The sequence below is a fragment of the Cajanus cajan genome, chromosome 2, assembly GCF_000230855.2.
Source record: "Cajanus cajan strain Asha chromosome 2, NIPB_CcT2T_4, whole genome shotgun sequence".
Lineage (NCBI taxonomy): Eukaryota > Viridiplantae > Streptophyta > Magnoliopsida > Fabales > Fabaceae > Cajanus > Cajanus cajan.
This window is the reverse complement of record NC_138518.1, coordinates 43,216,040-43,235,012: the sequence shown is the minus strand read 5'-3', so window position 1 is coordinate 43,235,012 and position 18,973 is coordinate 43,216,040. Positions and strand designations below refer to the sequence as shown.

Sequence of the window (18,973 nt, the reverse complement as noted above, 5' to 3'; positions counted from 1 at the left end):
GAACTACTCCATCAATATGTATGCAAGTGATCATGAGGAGGAAGGGCATCACACCCAACCTCTAAGTGATACCTTCATTAGTAGCCATCACAATGATGGTTACTATCAAAGACCCCCAAGGCATCATAGACATAGGGAGTCTTCCAATAGGGAACCTAACATCACTCTTCCCCCATTTCATGGCAAAGATAATGTTGAAAATTATCTAGATTGGGAAATGAAAGTTGAACAACTTTTCTCTTGCCATGGAATAAGTGAAGATAGGAAGGTTTCTTTAGCAACCCTTAGCTTCCAAGGGCATGCTATGTATTGGTGGACCTCCTTAGAAAAAGAAAGGAGAATAAATCATGAGCCCCTAATCCAATATTGGAATGAGCTCCGTAGTGCCTTAAGAAGGAGGCATATTCCTCCATACTATGACCGAGAGCTTATGGACAAGCTACAAAGATTGAAACAAGGGTCCTCTAGTGTGGAAGAATATAGGCAATCTATGGAGTTGCTAATGATGAGGGCTGGGATTAGGGAGGAAGAGAGGACCACAATCTCTAGATTTCAAAGTGGTCTTAATCTTGAGATAAGAGACAAAGTTGAACTTATACCTTATAGGGATTTGAATGAACTTGTTCAACTTTGCTCAAGAGTGGAGCATCAACTTACAAGAAAACCTTTTCGAAAAGACTCCACTCCCTCTTATTCCAAGAGTTTTAAGAAGGAGGGCCACTCTTCCCTACCTTATCCCAAAGAAGAAAAAGAAAAAGGAAAAGAAAAAGAAAATTCATCTTTTAAAGCACCTTCCAAAGAGTCTAAGTCAAGTGAAATCAAGTGCTTTAAGTGTCTTGGAAGAGGACATATTGCTTCTCAATGTCCTACAAAGAAAACCATGGTTTTAAAAGCCCAAGATCACTATAGTAGCCTTGATGAAGCTACTTCATCTTCCTCTAGTGAAGAAGAAGCCATAGACTCCGAGGAAGAAATTTCACCTTGTGAAGGAGACTTACTATTGGTTAGAAGGCTTCTTAACAATCAACCTAGTGACATTGAACAATCTCAAAGAGAGAACTTGTTTCAAACAAAATGCAAAATTCTAGAAAATACTTGTTCTCTCATTGTAGATAGTGGGTCAACTTCAAATTGTTGTAGTACTAGATTGGTTGATAAGCTAGCCTTAACTACAAAACCTCATCCTAAACCTTACAAAATGCAATGGATCAATGAGGAAAGAGGTGTTGTAGTCAACCAACAAGCAAGCATACCAATTGATGTTGTGTATTTTACTCGTATTTTAGCACTTTAATTCACAAGAATTCATAGCATAATCATGCATATCTTTCATGTTTTTAATAAATTTTTATATCATTTTCCTATTTTATGCTTTTCTTGGCATGTGTTGTGTTTTCTCTAAGCAGGATCAAGATTTAAGAATTAAAGAGGAAATGCTGAGCTACAGGGACAATCACGGCCGTGATTCTAAATCACGCCCGTGATTCACCAGAGAAAATCACGGTCGTGATTCCCAATCACACCCGTGAACGCCACTGACCCTTCATAGATGTGCTCCAGAGAAGATCACGGTCGTGATTCTCAGTCACGGCCGTGATTCACTTCACGTCCCAGCTGTTTAAGTTTTATGTTTTTATTTTTATTTTATCTTTGTAATTTTTATCTTGGTAGTTTTACCTTTTTACCCTTTTAGGTTATAAATTAGATTAGGTTAGCCTAGAACGGGGTTCGTTCGGGAGACAGTTTTCTAGTTTTTAACACTTGGAGAAGGTTGGGCGCCTGTGCCATCGACTCTAAGGTTTACTTTTCTTTTATTCTTTTCTTCTTGGAGAACTACTATGAACTCCTGTGAGTAGTTTCCCTTTTTCTGGGATCAGGGCTTAGCCTCTGAGAACCTCTTTATTAATGCATTATTCAGTTTCTTAATTTTATTCCAATTCTTGATCTGTTCTTTTATATTTTATATATGAACTTTAATATTATTGTTTTCATAATAACATTAATTAAGGATGAACTGAGAGGAGAACTTGATTATAATTATGATAAACAATTAATCTTAATTTTCATAATCATAGATAATTAGGGATGAACTGAGAGGAGAACCTAATTATCGGAACCTAAAGGAATAGACTTGAGTGTTAAATCACGAGAGTAGATTTAAGCTTTCGAGGAGCAATAGATTAACAAAGATCTTCACGGGTTTAATTGAACGTAATTACCACGAGAGTAGGGATTAATTTTAATTAAACACGTCCTCGTAGCCTGAGAAGGTGCAAGGATTAAATTAGGTTAAGACTACCTTCAAGATGGAATAGAATTAATTAATGAAAATAATAATTCAATAATGTTGGAACTCTTTGTGCGAACCCTAGATTCCCGGAAATCTCCTTATCTTATCTTAAAGTTTTATCTTATTCATTAATTGCATTACTATCTCTTTTACCATGAAATCTGATCTTATCATATCAAAACAGAAATTCCATCTGTTTTAAAATTCAAATTAAAATACTAGTAATTCTAGGTCAAACACGTAGTCCCTGTGATTCGATATTTATTACTTGATGACAACCGTACACTTGTGGTTTTTCACACATCAAGTTTTTGGCGCCGTTGCCGGGGACTACGTCTCTTGATTTAAATTACAATTATTTTAATTCGAATTTAATAAAAAAAAAAAAAAAAAATTTAAATAAATAAATAATTTTTTTTTTTTTAGTATTTACTTCTCCAATTCAGATTTCACGGGCCACTTTCTTCTTTTTTTTTTGCAGTGCTTTAGGGTTAATGCAAAAGAGATCTCTACGTCTTGGGAAACCAACACCACTTGATCCTGAGATTGAAAGAACTCTCCTGAGAAGGAAAAGAAACCTTGCTAGAGAATTTGACATGGCTGCACAACGAGATAATTTACCGCTTCGGGATTACTCTGCACCCATAGCTCGTGGGATACCTGGAGGGGAGATGCAAACTGGAGCTACTGTACCAGCTTCTCTGGTGAATATGCTCAAACAGAACACCTTTGGAGGACTACCATCAGAAGATCCTAATGACCACTTAGAGGGGTTCTTGGAAATCTGTGAGACCCAGCAATTTGATGATGAAGTTTCTGATGGAATGCGACTCCGCTTATTCTCACTCACCTTGAGAGATAAGGCAAAGGTGTGGCTAAGAACAGTGCCTAGAGAAAAGATAGCAACTTGGGAATTATGTGAAAGAGCTTTTCTAGAGAAATTCTTTCCTCCTTCTAAAACTAAAGAATTGAGGAAGAAAATCACTAATTTCCAACAAGGCACTGGAGAGACTATTTATGAAGCATGGGAGCGGTTCAAGGGATATCTTCAAGCATGCCCACAACATGGCTTCAACCGTTGGCTTACCATCCAATTTTTCTTTGAAGGATTGGACCAACAAAGCACCATGATATTAGACTCAGCAGTTGGAGGATCTTTCATGGGGAAACCTATTAATGACTGCATGATTATTTTGGAAAATGTAGCCTCAAATCACAGCCAATACAGTGAAAGAGAAGTCACAGCAAGGAAAGGAACTCCGGGGCGATATGAAGTGAACAATATTGAGTTACTCTTAGCAAAATTTGATACTCTTAATCAAAGGTTAGACAAGATGGAAAAAGCTAAGGTTAATTCAGTGGCTACAAATCAAGTATGTGACCTTTGTAGGGAACAAGGGCACACTGCAGTAGATTGTACCTCAATTTTTACTGGAGAAGAAGAAGATACTACTGAACAAGTGGCAGCTTCTCATAATTTCTATGACACTCCTCGAAGAGAGAAGAGTAATCCATATTCCAACACATACAACCCTGGTTGGAAGAATCATCCTAACTTTTCTTGGAAGAATAACCCAGTTCAAGGAAGTAGCAGTCAGCAACCTAATTTCCGTCCGCCCAATCACTTCATTAATGGGCAAGGAAATCCAGTACAGACACCCTCAATTCAACAAAGTGTTTCAAGATTAGAAAGCCTTATGGAGAATTTTGTCACTAATCAAAAACAGACCAATGATTCAATGGCAAATTCTATTCAAAACCTTGCTGTCAAGGTTGAGAATATTACTCTCCACAACAAGATGCTGGAAAATCAAATTGCACAGTTGATGCCTAGTTCAAGCAATTCTCCAGGTAAGTTCCCAGGTAAAACAGTTGCAAACCCAGCTGAAAATGTTAATGCTGTGACTTTAAGGAGTGGGAAGAAATTAGACGGACCTGTGTCTAATCAAAATGATAATATTGAGATTGATGAAGACGCTTCTCCTATGGTTGAAAAACCTGAAAAAGAAAAATTAGAAAAAGAAAAAGTATCTTCATCAAAGCCTCAAACTGTTTATCACCCTCCAATTCCTTTTCCTCAAAGGTTAGCAAGGACTAAACTTGATAGACAATTTGAAAAATTTTTAAATATGATCAAACAAGTGTATGTAAACATCCCATTTGTAGAAGCTCTACAACAGATGCCTACATATGCTAAATTTCTTAAGGATCTTTTAGCTAACCGAAGGAAATTGGATGATAGAGAGACTGTTACATTGATCCATCATAATTTGCCCAAAAAACTTAAGGATCCTGGTAGTTTCTCTATACCTTGTCTCATTGGAAATCTAAGGTTTGAAAAAGCCTTATGTGACCTTGGGGCAAGTATCAGTTTAATGCCTTTATCAATTTGCAAGAAATTAGATATGGGAGAATTAAAGCCTACAGCAATGTCAATCCAGTTAGCAGATAGATCTATAAAATATCCCATAGGAATTTTAGAAGATGTTCCAGTTAAGATAGGTAAATTTTTAATTCCGGGAGATTTTGTTGTTTTAGAAATGGAAGAGGACAAACAAATACCAATCATACTAGGTAGACCATTTTTGGCTACAGCAGGCGTGATAGTAGATGTCAAACATGGAAAATTGTCCTTATCCATTAATGATGAAACAATGGAATTTAATATTGCTAAATCTGTTAGACAACCTTCTCTTGAAAATATTTGCTGCAGGGTTGATATATTGCCTAAAGACATGGAGGAAGAAGTCATGAGATCTATTTTGAGGGATCCCTTGGAGAACTTTCTAGTTGGAGGAAAGCACATAGATCTTGAGGGGATTCAACCTAATTATGCTTGCTTGATCGATTCAAGTCCCCCGTGTAAAGAAAAAGATCCTCTAGTAGAAAGTCTTCTTGAGTCTTCAACAGATTGGCAAGAAGAAAACTCTCCAAAGTTAGAACTTAAACCACTTCCTTCATCTTTAAGGTATGAGTTTTTGGGGGCTAATTCCACTTATCCAGTCATAGTAAATTCAGCTTTAAATGAAAAAGAAACTGAAAAACTTCTCAATGAGTTGAGAAAATTTAGAAAAGTTATTGGATATACTATGGCTGATATAAAGGGAATTAGTTCTTCATTTTGTATGCATCGCATCTTCTTGGAGGAAGGATCCAAACCTTCTGTTGAAGCTCAAAGAAGACTAAATCCCAAGATGAAAGAAGAGGTAAAGAAAGAAATTTTGAAATTATTGGATGCTAAGGTAATTTATGCTATATCTGATAGTCCTTGGGTAAGTCCAGTTCATGTGGTTCCTAAGAAAGGTGGGATGACAGTAGTTAAAAATGATAATAATGAATTAATTCCCACAAGAACTGTGACTGGGTGGCGTATGTGTGTTGATTATAGAAAATTAAATAATGCCACTAGAAAGGATCACTTTCCCTTACCTTTTATTGATCAAATGCTTGAAAGGTTAGCAATGCATTCATACTTTTGTTATTTGGACGGATACTCCGGTTTTCATCAAATCCCTATTCATCCATTAGACCAAGAGAAAACTACTTTTACATGTCCCTATGGTACTTTTGCTTATAGGAGAATGCCATTTGGCCTATGTAATGCACCTGCTACCTTTCAAAGATGTATGACTGCAATCTTTAGTGATTTATTAGAAAAAGAGATGGAAGTTTTCATGGATGACTTTTCAGTTTATGGTATTTCCTTTGATGACTGTCTATTAAATCTAACTAAAGTATTGCAGCGTTGCTCTGAAGTGAATTTAGTCTTAAATTGGGAAAAATGTCATTTTATGGTACAAGAAGGAATTGTCTTAGGACACCTAATATCTGGGAGAGGAATTGAGGTAGATAGAGCAAAAATAGAAGTAATTGATAAATTGCCTCTTCCAATTGATGTTAAAGGTGTTAGAAGTTTCTTAGGGCATGCCGGTTTCTACCGAAGGTTTATTAAAGATTTTTCAAAAATCTCTAAACCATTATCTAATCTACTTGTGAAAGAGGTACCTTTTAACTTTGATGTTTCTTGTAAGAATGCATTCTACAGGTTGAAAGAAGCTCTCACTACAGCTCCTATTCTGCAAACTCCTGACTGGAGCCTTCCTTTTGAAATCATGTGTGATGCAAGTGACTATGCTATAGGAGCTGTATTGGGACAAAGAAAGGACAAGAAGGTTCATGCTATATACTATGCCAGCAAGACTCTTGATGAAGCCCAAGCCAATTATGCAACAACAGAAAAAGAATTGTTAGCAGTCGTCTATGCTTTTGAAAAGTTCAGATCTTATCTTGTGGGGTCTAAGGTTATTGTTTACACAGATCACTCTGCCCTAAAGTATCTTTTTAATAAAAAGGATGCTAAACCTAGGCTCCTCAGATGGATTCTCCTTTTACAAGAATTTGATTTAGAGATTGTGGACAGAAAGGGAGTAGAAAATGTAGTAGCTGATCATCTCTCTCGACTTCCACAAGACCAAGCAACAAAGGAGGAACTCCCTATTAATGACAGCTTCCCAGACGAACAGCTGTTAGCAGTTGTTGTGAAAAACAGTCCCTGGTATGCAGATTATGCGAATTACTTAGCATGTGGAGTCCTTCCTGAAGACTTTAATTATCAACAAAAGAAGAAATTCTTTAGTGACCTTAACAGCTTTATTTGGGATGAACCTTACCTATATAAGAGGTGTAGAGATGGTATCTACAGAAGGTGTATCTCAGAAGAAACAGCTCCTCACATCATTCACTCATGTCATTCTTCCGCATATGGAGGGCATGCTAGTACGTCAAAAATTGCAGCTAAAATTCTACAATCTGGTTTTTACTGGCCAAACTTATTTAAGGATACTTGGAAGATGGTAAATTCTTGTGACCAATGCCAAAGATCAGGGAATATATCCAGGAAACATGAAATGCCATTAAATGGGATTTTAGAAGTAGAAATTTTTGATGTATGGGGAGTAGATTACATGGGACCATTCCCAAGTTCTCAAGGTTACAAGTTCATATTAGTTGCAGTTGATTATGTGTCCAAGTGGGTAGAAGCGATTCCCGCTCAAACGAGTGATTCAAATACTGTCATTAAACTCTTCAAAAGAATTATATTTCCAAGATTTGGGGTCCCAAGAGCTGTGATCAGTGATGGAGGCTCACATTTTATTGAAAGAAAGTTTGAATCTCTCTTAAAAAAGTATGGAGTCACTCACAAGGTTGGTACACCTTATCACCCTCAAACAAGTGGACAGGTAGAAATATCCAACAGAGAAATCAAAAAGATTCTTGAGAAGACTGTATCTACAACAAGAAAGGACTGGTCTTTAAGATTAGATGAAGCTCTTTGGGCCTACAGGACTGCTTACAAAACACCTATTGGCATGTCTCCATTTAGGCTGATTTATGGCAAATCTTGCCATCTTCCTGTAGAGCTAGAACACAAGGCTTTGTGGGCAATAAAATACTTCAACTATGACCTAAAGGAAGCTGGAGAAAAAAGGAAATTGGAACTCAATGAGCTTGATGAAATCAGATTAGACTCATATGAAAATGCTAAGATTTACAAAGAAAGAACAAAGAGGTGGCATGACAAGCATATACATAGAAGAGAATTCAAGCATGGGGACTCGGTGCTATTATTTAATTCCAGACTCAGATTGTTTCCTGGAAAATTGAAGTCAAGATGGTCAGGGCCTTTTACAGTTCAAAAAGTATATCCCTATGGAGCTGTAGAAATCAGAAACGATAAAGGCGACATATTCAAGGTCAATGCACAGAGATTGAAGTTATATTTCCATGGGGAACACTTAGAAAAATTATACTCTATGGTTCTTCAGGAACCTACTCAAGCATCATAAAAAAAAATAATAAAAAATAATAAATAAATAAAAAAAAAAGAATAAAGAAGAAAAATATTTCAGAGTTTCAGAGAGAATCACGACCGTGATTCTAAATCACGGGTGTGATCTTCTCTGGAAAATTTTTGGAAAAATTTTTGGTAAAACCCCAGAGAGAATCACGACCGTGATTCTGAATCACGGGCGTGATCTTCTCTGGAAAATTTTTGAAAATTTTTTTTGGGAAAACCTAGAGAGAATCACGACCGTGATTCTAAATCACGGGCGTGATCTTCTCTGGAAAATTTTTGGAAAACCCCAGAAAGAATCACGACCGTGATTCTAAATCACGGGCGTGATCTTCTCTGGAAAATTTTTGGAAAACCCCAGAGAGAATCACGGCCGTGATTATAAATCACGGGCGTGATCTCCTACAGATACAGCCCGTGATTTTTAAAAATCCCCTTTCCCTTATTTATTCTCCCCCCTCCTTTTACATTCTCACTTCTCTCAAACCTACGACCCATTCTCTCTTTTCTTCTCTCCCAAACCCTAGCTTCTCACTTCTTCTTCCTCTTCTTCCCTCTTCCTCCCACATTCACTCCTTCCGTTCATCCATGGCTCCCAAGCGCACCCGTACCGTTGGTTCGTCCTCCACCGCTTCCGATACCCACAGTTACGAGGAAGAAGCAAGTGAAATTCCGCAACTTCCTCCGAGGTTCTATCGGAACGATGAACAGCGTGAGCGGAACGAGGTATTACGCTTCCGCACTATCCATCCTACCAGGTATCTCGACTTCCCATTTATTCGTAAGTTGGGTTTACGTGCTGATATCAATTTCATGTTAACTAACATTGGGTGGACAACCTTTGCTACCATGCATAATGATGTTGTTTATCCTCGACTAGTTCTTGAGTTCTTGAGCTCTCTCCACACGAAAATATTATCTGGGCCAAATTGTTCTGAAGGTTTGATTTCTTTCCGTATGTTTAACCAAGAACACGAATTAACCCTAGCTCAGTTCAATAATATTTTTGGATTTCCCACTGGAGGGAGCACGAGAACCCCAAGATCTTTCAACCCTGGTTCTTTTTGGTATAGTTTGACAGGTACAAGTAATTGGGTCGCTGGAAAATGTAATTCCTCTGCTTTCCGCCATCCCGCCATCCGTATTATGCACCGCTTTATTGCCTCTACTGTTTTGGCCCGAGGTGATTCTGAAGGAAAGGTTCGTTTGAGCGACCTTTTACTTTTATGGGCTATGATGGAAAACAGAGAGGAGCCTATTGATTCTGGCAGTCATTTGGCACGACAGTTCCAGAGTATTTCCAATACCAGCCACGGTGCGATTGTGAATGGCGGCCTCATTACCACTATAGCCAAACACCTTGGCTATCACGCTTGGCTGGACCAGTTAGAACCACTCCCTGGAAGCCGTACTATTAATTTTTCTACCTGCTCTTCTATGAACTGCATTGCGAAAGATGAAGATGATAAATACTACTTTGTAGTAACCCAGTCGGGAGTGCACCACCAGTTACCAAATCCAACATACACCGTGAAGAACCGGGCTACCTGGCAGTTTCCACTGGAGCCATTAGAGGACCGACCTCCAGCAGCTGAGGAAGCGGCTCCTGCAGATGAGGAAGCAGCTCCTGAACAACCCCCTCTACATCCTGGACCTGAGGTGGACAATGCTGCTATCCTAGCAGCTATTCAATCAATGGATAACCGGCTGCAACAAATGGATGAACGCCAGCAGCATTATAATTACATGGTTGATCAAATGTATAAATGGCACATTCAACGGTATCCAGATGATTTTCCACCACAGTGAGACCTTTCTTATTCCTTATTTTACTCTGATGCTTAGGGACAAGCATTCCTTTCTGTTGCGGGTTGGTTGCATATTCATGCATTTTATAATTTTGTCAAAATAATCTATCATGCATTCATTAGCTCTTTGCTTCGGGACAAGCAAATCTTTAAGTTTGGGGTTAGGAGGATGTACGCATTTCATTCATTCATGCAAAAAAAAAAAAAAAAAAATAAATAAATAAATAAAAAAAAAAAAAAAAATCATGCATATATACATATTCAGTTAATCCCAGCTTGAATTTGTGTTTGAAAAGTAAATATTTTTAATGAAATTGTTCGTCTTTGAAAACACTGAAAGTGATGAATTGAATCTTGAAGTCTCAGAACAAAAGGTTGAAAAATTAGCTGTTTTTGTGGCTAGCACTTGGTTCTTAGTATTAAGGCTTGAAATGATCGAGAATTATAAAAATAGTCTCTTGAAGATAAATTCTTTTTAATTCGTGCTTAAAAGCTTTTGGGGGGTAAATAAAAAAAATAAAAAAAAAAAAATATCACCTAGCACCCCTTTGAGGTCATAGGTTAGAAGGAGAATATTCTTAACCTTAGAAAACTAAGGGAACTAATTAGCTACTGGGGAATTGTTTAGTAAAATAGCTAACCCCCTTTGAGGCTACATGTTCTTGAAATAATCATCCTCTCTACACTGATTGGCTACTGGGGAAATGTTTTAGGTGAGACAAAAACAAAAAAATAAAAATATTACCCCCATTTGTGTCACAAGCATTGAAAAATTATTTCTGTTAAATTATCTTCATTTGACTAATGAGCTTTACAAGATTTGACATCATGAAACCCTTAGAAACTAAGAGTTGGTGCTAGTAATGAAAGATTAAGATTCTAATTGGACCTTGTGAGACTAAGAGTGAAGATTTTAAATGCTCAGTTAATTCTTGATGAATTTTTTTTCAAAGTGCTAATTATTGTTTGAGGACAAACAAAAGTTCAAGTTTGGGGTTATTTGATGTTGTGTATTTTACTCGTATTTTAGCACTTTAATTCACAAGAATTCATAGCATAATCATGCATATCTTTCATGTTTTTAATAAATTTTTATATCATTTTCCTATTTTATGCTTTTCTTGGTATGTGTTGTGTTTTCTCTAAGCAGGATCAAGATTTAAGAATTAAAGAGGAAATGCTGAGCTACAGGGACAATCACGGCCGTGATTCTAAATCACGCCCGTGATTCACCAGAGAAAATCACGGTCGTGATTCCCAATCACACCCGTGAACGCCACTGACCCTTCATAGATGTGCTCCAGAGAAGATCACGGTCGTGATTCTCAGTCACGGCCGTGATTCACTTCACGTCCCAGCTGTTTAAGTTTTATGTTTTTATTTTTATTTTATCTTTGTAATTTTTATCTTGGTAGTTTTACCTTTTTACCCTTTTAGGTTATAAATTAGATTAGGTTAGCCTAGAACGGGGTTCGTTCGGGAGACAGTTTTCTAGTTTTTAACACTTGGAGAAGGTTGGGCGCCTGTGCCATCGACTCTAAGGTTTACTTTTCTTTTATTCTTTTCTTCTTGGAGAACTACTATGAACTCCTGTGAGTAGTTTCCCTTTTTCTGGGATCAGGGCTTAGCCTCTGAGAACCTCTTTATTAATGCATTATTCAGTTTCTTAATTTTATTCCAATTCTTGATCTGTTCTTTTATATTTTATATATGAACTTTAATATTATTGTTTTCATAATAACATTAATTAAGGATGAACTGAGAGGAGAACTTGATTATAATTATGATAAACAATTAATCTTAATTTTCATAATCATAGATAATTAGGGATGAACTGAGAGGAGAACCTAATTATCGGAACCTAAAGGAATAGACTTGAGTGTTAAATCACGAGAGTAGATTTAAGCTTTCGAGGAGCAATAGATTAACAAAGATCTTCACGGGTTTAATTGAACGTAATTACCACGAGAGTAGGGATTAATTTTAATTAAACACGTCCTCGTAGCCTGAGAAGGTGCAAGGATTAAATTAGGTTAAGACTACCTTCAAGATGGAATAGAATTAATTAATGAAAATAATAATTCAATAATGTTGGAACTCTTTGTGCGAACCCTAGATTCCCGGAAATCTCCTTATCTTATCTTAAAGTTTTATCTTATTCATTAATTGCATTACTATCTCTTTTACCATGAAATCTGATCTTATCATATCAAAACAGAAATTCCATCTGTTTTAAAATTCAAATTAAAATACTAGTAATTCTAGGTCAAACACGTAGTCCCTGTGATTCGATATTTATTACTTGACGACAACCGTACACTTGCGGTTTTTCACACATCACCAATCTCTATTGGCAAATATCAAGAAGAAGTTTTGTGTGACATAGTGCCATTAGAGGTTAGTCATGTCTTGCTTGGGAGGCCATGGCAATTTGACAAGCACATAATCCATGATGGCCTCACCAATAAAATAAGTTTCCAACACTTAGGTAAGAAGTTTGTGTGGTGTCCTCTATCACCCTCTCAAGTGAATGAGGACCAACTCAAACTAAAGGCTAAGAAAGATGATGAAGAGAAAAGCAAAAACAAAAACAAAAAGAAAAGAAAAGAAAAAAAGAATTTTTCCTTTGAAGAAAAAGGGCTAGATTCAAGTGAACCTTAACCCTTGTGCCATCCTCTTTTCTTTGGTGCCAAGGAAAGATGGCAATAGAGGATGTGCACCATTTTAGGAAGCCATTATTGAATAAAAGGCACCCAATCCTAAGTTAGATGATTTGGTGAATGAATTGCATGGGTCAATAAATTTTAAATGGTGATGCCTCTTTGGCTCTTCCCTTTTGCCCTAAGCACCTTCATTCAACAAATTATGTACTTAAGGATTGCATAGTTAAGTTTTAATATTTTACTCCCCTAATTGTGGTTTCACTTCTTTTGAAGGATCAATGAAATGGAAGAGCTTGAAGATTTGTGGTCAAATCCTTCTCAAGAAGGAGGGTATGATGGAGGACCATCCATGGTACTTCATGTGAAACCCATCACATGGTCCAATGCTATGACTAATTTTGAGTAGTGTAGGATTTATTTGGTTTATTCCAATTTTACCCTTGTATTTTGGGGTATTTTAGTCATAGGATTTATTTTCTTTGTATTTCCTATTTTACCCTTGTATTATGGGGTGCTTTAGATAATTAGGGTTTTCAATTTTTGGGCTAAGGTGTTTTAGAGGAGGTGACGAAATTTTTGGCAAAGTTTGGACCTATTTTTGGTGTTAGAAAGGCTTAGGCCCAAGTGGAGGGCAAAGGTTGCATGGTCTTATCATGTACCTTGTTATAGCCAATCTAAACCCATAGATTCCAAACTTGGCCACCAAGTTGCATCTAGGGTTAATTTGGCATTGCATTTGGAGTGCATTTGGCCTTGGCATTTTCGGCCATACAACCTTAAATGCAACCCTAAATGCAACTCCTCCTATAAAAACCCCACACCCCACCACTTGTAAACACTTTGGATGTATATGAATTTGAGTGAGCATTCTTATGCCTCAAGTCCCTATCCTTAGTCCCTAGCTAAATTCGGCTAGCCTACCTTCATTCTCCACCCTTGGAGAGTGATACCTAGAGTGGCCTCCACCTACCTTGGAGTGAGCCAACCTAAATCACCAAACACCATCTCCTAAATAGCTTCCGCCCAAACACCTCCCTTCTCACATCAACTTCCTTTCCTTCACCAAGTACATACCTTTGTCTTCCTTGTTGAACCTAGATCAAGGGCAAGGCTTCCTCTCCTTCATCTCTACGTCATTTCATGGAGAAGGAACCCATCACTAACTAAACCAAATTAACAATTTTAAAACGTGATTGGAGTAAAATAAGTCCAAAAGGCCGCCCACCTAGATGTGTTCACACTTGTGTTCACACTTGGCCAAATTGCTTGGTTCTTCTCAAGCTTGGAAGTTTGAAGCACAAGCTTCTCCTTAGCTTGTTTACCAAGCAAGCTAAGTGAGTAGCTTGCACTCCAAGCCTCTAGACCATGAGTGGTTAGCTAGACCTTACCATGGTTCCTAGTGAACCATGGTTAAGACTAGCTTACTCTCCAAGCTTCCTACTCTTATATTTTCGTTTTTCCTTCATTGTAAAACACTTTTGGATGTATTGAGATTTCATTTCTGAAATTAAGTTCAGATTTCTCTCTTCTAAAAGTCCCTAAACCTCTTTGATAGCATCCAATTCTCTTATCCCTTCATAGAAGAGTGTGGTGAGAATTGAAGGGGCTTATCTCTTCAACAAGGAGTGGCGCCTCTTGGGAGAGTTTCTCCACCAAACCGTGGTGGTCCTAAGGTCTCCTCCTCCATTGGAGACCTTAACAAAGCCTAGGAAGAATCAAGGAGCCAAAGATCTAGGGAGGAGCTTGAAGGGAAATCAACATCAATCCGGTTTCTCCAACAAGTTTTCCATCATTTGGTATCAAGAGCTAGGTCTCCTTGGTAAATTCGTTCCTAAGCTTTTTGTCTTGTTTTGTTCGGTTCAAACCATCTTAATATGTGTCTAAACTGTTCCTATATGTGTTTCCTTTCATTGTCTTGAGTTTGTGTGCCTTGAGTGGTTCTTGTGTCACATCTATAAATCTATAGAATACACTCACTCTGTCTTGCTTGTTTTTGGTTCATCTTCTAAATTCTTGTGAATCAATCTTTGTGTGTGCCTTAGGTATTCTTTGTATGTCTTTTTAATTGTTTTAGGACTGCTTTTGTCTTCCTTTGGACTCCTATAAATTCGTATTAAAAAGAAACTCCTAAAAAGAAACACGAATACAAGCTTTTTACATTTCTTAATCTACTAGTTTTGTCTTGGAGTCATGTGTATTTGTTTTACTTGTCATTAAATCCTTGTTGTGCCTTTTTCTTTTTGAATCTTAATGTGTTAATCTCTGTTCCTATATTGTGTCATTGATGGTTGAACATTAATAAATCTTAGTGTGCCCATAAAATGATTCCAATGCATGTTATTAGACCTAACATGTTCTAGAGTCAATTTTTTATGAACTTCTTTTGCTATTAGTTTCTTAGCAAATTGTGACCAGCAATTCCTTGTGTGTCTTGTGCTTGTTTTGACAAAAGAAAACAGAGGTAGAAGTGTATTGAAAACGAAAATTAAAGTGTACAAAAGAAGTGAACAAACTAGTACTAAAACTAGTAACAATTTGTGTTGAAATTTTTTCACTAGTACACTTACACTTCTACTCTTCTTGCTCTTCTTTTCTCCACCACTTGGAAACCTCTTTATCAATTGTTTGGCCTCTGTTTTAAGTTCTAATATTCAGTGTTCAAAGAAAAAAAAAGAAAAGAAAGAGACAAAGGAAAAGAAAAAGAAAAGAAAACAAAAGAGAAAACCTAGAAAAATCAAAGTGAAAACAAAACAAATTTAGTAGCACTTGGCCTTGAATTTTTGTGTGAATTTTTGTGAGGTTTTCTTGCTGTCCAGTGGTTCGAAAAATACTTTAAAACCTTAAAAAAATAGCACAAATTTTATTTTAGTTTTTGTAATCCATTCTAGTACCATTCTTAGGACTAATCTTTTGTGTGCTAGCTTTTGAAATTTTCCTTTATTTGTTGCTTTGTGTCTTCTTGGCTCTCTTTGTTTTGTCTCATTAATTCCTACTAGAGTGTAGCCTTTCTAAATTGTGCTTTTTCAGTTTTCATTCTTTGGCCTCTACTCTCTCTTGTTTTGGTTGTTAAGCCTTGGTGAAGCCATAATCCTTTTTCAAGCCATCACACTTGGAAGGAAGGAATAATTGAGACATATTGGCTAATCTCAAAAGGGTCTATACTTGAAGGAGATTGAGGTACACCCAACCTGAGTGAAACACCTTGGATAGGCTCACTTGTTTGTTGTTTTTGCAGCCAAGAATTGTTTTGATTTTTAGGTTACAATTAGAGACGGATTTGGAGACAAGCTAGTGACGAAATTTGAGGAAATTAGTGACGGATTTGGAGGGCTTGGTGGAGGCTTGGTGGAGACCAACTTGGGACGTTTCCTATTGACTTCAAGGATGTTCCAGACCTGTCCTCACTGCCCTTGGTGGAAGTTCCTCAAGAAGACTTGAATTAGATTGTTTCCTTTGTCTTGTGACTCTTTAACCCTACTTGGGATAACTTTGTTTAAAATTTACTTGTGTATACAAACCTACATTTAGGAGTGGTTGTTTGGGACATTGTTTAAGTTCCACCACTTCCTAAATAGTTCTAAACAAAGACTATTAGACTCGGTTAGTACATGTGGAAGGGTCCCCAAAGGCTTTAAGTGTCATTTGGGCTTCCATTAGGACACGCCTAGCTTTATTGCTTTCATACTTCGTTTAGACTAGTGAAAGTGTCCCAAAAAGCTTCAAGTGCCACTTGGACTTCCACCCTAGGACCCTACGACTAGTATATGCTTTACTTGCTTTCCTTAACCTGTTTTAATTTCTAAGTTCGTTTAGAAGGCTTCCTTTGCCTAATAGGGGTTGCGTGCACACACACACAACTACTTAACTTGTTTGTGTGAAAAAAAATTGGTTTTGTAAGAAAAGTATAAGGGGGTTTAGTAATTTCCACTTGAAAAGGCTTGGTTATTAAGTGGCTCCTTGTAGCTCACCTCCCTTGATAGTGCAACTTGTATACTTATACCTCCAAGTACTTAGTATTACACCTAAAAGAGAAACTCTTTGTGAGAATCTTTATCACTCACTTTGCAAAATTTAAGATTTGTGAAAACTTTTTCTCTTGCAAAAATGAGTGATCATTCTCATAAGAGTAGTGTGCATGGTCATCATTCTCCTAAGGGTCATAGAAGCACTAAAGAAGAACTTAGAGAACTTAGGAGATATATTATGAGAAAAGAAATAGAAAAAGAAAAAACAATGAAACCATAAAAGAGTTGTTGAATAAGCTTATGGTGGGGGGTGAGACTAGCAAACCCCATGCCAATAAAGGTCATGGGCCTACTAGGCCCAAAAGACATGAAGGTGAGGGGCCTTCTAGGTCCCATAGACATAAATATGAGGAAACACCATGTGAGGGTGATCTATTAATTGCCCAAAGGTTATTAACCAACCAATTAAAAGAACAAGATCAATCACAAGGAGAGAACCTTTTGCATTCTAGATGCAAAATTTTCAAGAAAACATGTTCTCTCATTGTTGATAGTGAGTCTTGTAACAATTTTGTAAGTCAACGGTTGGTTGATAAACTTCACTTAACTACTATAACCCATCCTAAATCTTATAAACTTCAATGGCTTAATAAGGATGGACCTATAGAAGTTAAGGAACAAGTAAGTGTGCCTTTCTCCATTGGAAAATACCAAGATGAAGTTTTATTTGATGTCATTCCAATGGATGCAAGTCACATTCTACTTGGAAGGCCATGGCAACATGATAGAAAAGCCATTCATGATGGTGTTAGCAACAAAATTCGCCTAGTCCATCTAGGCAAGAAACATACTTTGATTCCTCTTACACCTTCCCAAGTGTTAGAGGATCAAATAGTCATGAAAAAGAAATTTGAGGAAGAAAAAAAGGAAAATTTAGAAAAAAAACAAAACTTCTTAAGTCTTGAGAAGGAGGGAGAGAAGGTTATAAAGTTGGAAGGAAGTGTCCCTTCCAAAGAAGTTGTTCCTAGAAGTCAATTTTCAATAAATCATGAACAACCTCTTTACCTTCTCAATACAAAAAAGACACTACTCTTGGAAAAGAGCAAGGAGGATAGTGTCTCCTCCAAAAATTTTATGCAAAAGGAAAGTCACTTTTTAATTCAAAATGATTGCAAAAAGACTTTTCTTCTTCATAAAGATTTTAGCTCTTTTCCTACTGCTGCCACAACCTTAGAGCTTAAGATCCACAACCTAAATATTTTTGAAAATAATGGATCTCAAGTTCTTAGTCTTGTGAAGAAGAAGTGGACTTCACCTAGTTCTACTTCTTATGCTACTACTTTGGTGGTGCCCAAAGTAGACAACCATTGTCTATTTAGGACTTCTCTTACTTTAGTTGTTCTAATAAAGCACCCAACCTTTGGTTTATATTGTTTATTAGATACATCTCATGGTGTCTTATTTTCTACTTTTGATCTTAAGGGAAGTTCAAACTTCTTTGAACTTAATTTTACTACTTCCCTTCAAGACCAAATTAGATTCTATGACTTTTCTAAACTCTTTACACCCTCTTCCATGATGTATCTAACATATAATATGATCAAGGGTTGTCTAGGTAGTTTCCTTATTATATTCACTCTGTTTTCTTGTAGAAGCCTAGATTACCACATAAGGTACTTTAGGCAAGATATCTTAGTATATAGGACTACTTTATTAGTTTCTTATAGTTTTAGTACTTTAACATTTTTTGGATTTAGTTTTACACTTAGACTACACTATAGTGAGGATCCTATTCTTATGCTTAGAGAACCCGTCCATCCAAGTCTAAGAACCCTTGGTAGGACTATAGAAGGGATTCCTCATAGGGTGCACTTTCCACATGTATTATATGCATATTTTATTACTAATGCTTTGCTTATTATTTTTGTAGGTGATGCTATCCTTGTGGAAGGACCACGGGATTTGAGGACAAATCCTTTCGAAGGGGGAGGGTATGATGGAAATCTAATCCCCAAGGATCCATTTGGAAGAGGTAAGACAAAGAAAGGTGAAGGTTGATCCAAGGAGGCTCACCCATGAAGACCATTGGGCCTTGTCGCCACCGGCCCGAACGGGCCTCGGCGGTCGCGAAGACGGTCGAGCTCGCTTTTATTTTAGTTTTGAAAATGTATTGGATTACTAGAAAGACTTGTTCTCAAACTGAGACCTTGTCGATCTTATCCAATTTATTTATTAAAAGTCTCACCAATCCATATTAATCCCAAGCGGGACCCTCTATGGATTAGTGGTTTTCGCAAAAGGAGGGTTCGTGGAGTCGCCACCAATGTTTTACTCAAAACATTGGAAAAAGGGATAAGGCAATTGATTTTATAAATCAACTTTGGCCATTACAA

The 18,973-nt window shown here is 37.0% G+C and overlaps 1 non-coding gene across 1 annotated transcript; it reads right to left on the bottom strand.

Annotated features, from left to right (window-relative positions):
• Positions 1-3,255: 3,255 nt before the first annotated feature.
• On the bottom strand, positions 3,256-3,362 carry LOC145955349 (small nucleolar RNA R71). The gene has a single exon (XR_014431963.1). It is a non-coding gene; the product is annotated as a small nucleolar RNA R71 (small nucleolar RNA).
• Between the last annotated feature and the right edge of the window lie 15,611 nt (positions 3,363-18,973).